This window comes from Raphanus sativus, chromosome 3, assembly GCF_000801105.2.
Source record: "Raphanus sativus cultivar WK10039 chromosome 3, ASM80110v3, whole genome shotgun sequence".
NCBI lineage: Eukaryota > Viridiplantae > Streptophyta > Magnoliopsida > Brassicales > Brassicaceae > Raphanus > Raphanus sativus.
This window is the reverse complement of record NC_079513.1, coordinates 10,693,626-10,695,939: the sequence shown is the minus strand read 5'-3', so window position 1 is coordinate 10,695,939 and position 2,314 is coordinate 10,693,626. Positions and strand designations below refer to the sequence as shown.

The 2,314-nt window shown below is 36.4% G+C and overlaps 1 pseudogene; it reads right to left on the bottom strand.

Annotated features, from left to right (window-relative positions):
* Positions 1–317: 317 nt before the first annotated feature.
* LOC130509971 (uncharacterized) lies at positions 318–1,257 on the bottom strand (annotated as a pseudogene).
* Between the last annotated feature and the right edge of the window lie 1,057 nt (positions 1,258–2,314).

Sequence of the window (2,314 nt, the reverse complement as noted above, 5' to 3'; positions counted from 1 at the left end):
GACTACATTTTTTTATGAGTCGCTATTTAGTCGTAAAATATTGCTATTTTGATCACTGTTTTACGACTATATTCAGACTCCTTTTTGTTTCTTTTAATTGGTAATTTTGTTATTTTTTCTTCTTGTTTGTAATGCTATATAATAAAACTATATTTATTAAACAAATTGTGAATTAGAAAACACTAATTAATTTTAAACCTGAAAATGTTAACAAGCACTGAGAGTTAACAGAAAAGACAAACACCGAGAGTTTGAAAAAAAAACAACTAAACAAAAGTCATGTTTCATGTCCTAGAGATATAAACAAGAAATCATGGTCAGGTGGTGGAATTAGTAGATACGAACTCATCAAATCTATGATCAGTTGCAGATAGAAATTTTTTCACTACAGAGAACTCGTTGATCTGCTTTGCTTGCTCTACAATAGTAGCACCCTGCTCTACAATAGTTGCACCCTGCTCTGCAATAGTAGCAGCCTGTGCTGCATTAGAAGCAGTCTGCTCTTCTATTTTGCGGTGAGCTTCTTCAAGCTGCTTCTTCATGTCGAGGAATGCAGAAGAAGAGAACTCATTGTACTTCCGTTTTTCATTGACGAGAGTTTGCTGGAGGCTTCCAATGCCATAGTATTGTCCTCTTTCAATTGTGAAAGTAGACTACAAAAAAATAATCAAATTGTTACTATAAACCAGAAGAAAAGAGTATCAAGTATAAAGAGAAAAAAAAGACACAGCTTACCAAAAGGAATATCTCGTTATCCTCCTCTATGGAGAGCTGTGGATCATTGGAATCACCATCTGAACTCTGTGAGTTTTCGGCCCAAGGGCAGTCAACTTAGCTTCTCTGTTCTTCTTATATATCTCTGCAACCTGCTCTGCTTTGAAATCAACATAGGTCTCAACCGTTTTTGTATGTGTCTTGATGTAAACTTCACCAAGGGAAACTGGTCTGCCCGATTCCTCAACCTAAAATGGTAAAAAAAAAAAGAAAGCAAAGTAAAGGTTAAATGATACAGATTGTTTAACTTTTATGGAAGGAGCGAAAATAGCTTACACCATCTCATGTTCGATTTGTTGGAAAGACTTCTGGCCAGAGTTGTGCTTGTGTGGACCAAGTCCGTTCCGGTCAGACAAACGAGCCTCTGATGTAGTCTCACTCTTTTTCCTCTTCAGGAGTGTCCCAATGCGCTGTCATTTCTTCCCATAGAGTATCGTGGATCCAGTTTGGTTGCTTTTGAGTCCTCCTACAAATTCTAACCATGTCTTTCATACGTCGCTGACATATCGCCTCAAAATTTTCCTGAACAAGACCAGTGTGTATTTGACCCCAAGTGTGAGTTTTTTACAAAAAAAAAAGAAACAGAGAAAGTTGATGTTAAAAGTCAAATTAAACAAAAACTGAGGTTTAATATAGAAGATAAGACTTAACTGAGGAAATGAGGTTTTAACCAAATCTATTGCGATATCATTTCTGATCTATGTTATGTCCAGCTTCTTAATGAGTCAGTCTATGAACTTTACATGGCGCTGTTGACATAATAATTATGGACATTATTACAATTTTCTGATCCTCTATTAGCTAAGGTTTTGCGTGGTAAGTATTATAGGCTTACCTCGCCATTGTGGGAAAGTTATACAGATACTACCTCATATGTTTAGACAAGCATGTTATCTGTGAGACTGCTATTGACATTGCGAAGTAGACCAAAAATCCACTCAGGTTACAAGGTTAAAGCATGGAAATATCCATGGATTATGACTACACATGCAAGACCGGCCAGCCAAATGTCTTGGTTATGCATTCTAGAATGCCAATTAGTGATTTATTAAAACAGTCATGACAGAATGGGATATCGACATGTTGGATAATTTGTGGTAGCTGGAGACATTCTGATAATTTGGAGTTTGGCCGTAAACCGAACTACAGATCCAGATACCTATTGTTGAAACAACACGAAGAGTGGCTGGTATATTTTTAAGTCATGATATTGGTTTGCTAGTAGTATCCCGAAGAATGGGAGGGAGGTTATTTAGGAATCAACTATCACTAAGCTTCAGACCTTTGGTTTCAAATATAATGCCTCTTATAAGATGCATCATCTTTAATTGAAGCTAATAACAAGTCATGTAACAATTATAAAGAATCCTATATGTCTTCATATGTGATGTGATAATCAATGTCTAGGATGTGGAGAGCCAGATGAATCTATCACTGATGCAAACTTCGAATATCCACGGGCTTTACAAGCATGAGTTTTCTTAGAAACTCCTTCAAGTCAAATATCTTCCAGCTTTTGTGTGTCTACTCAAACATGGAT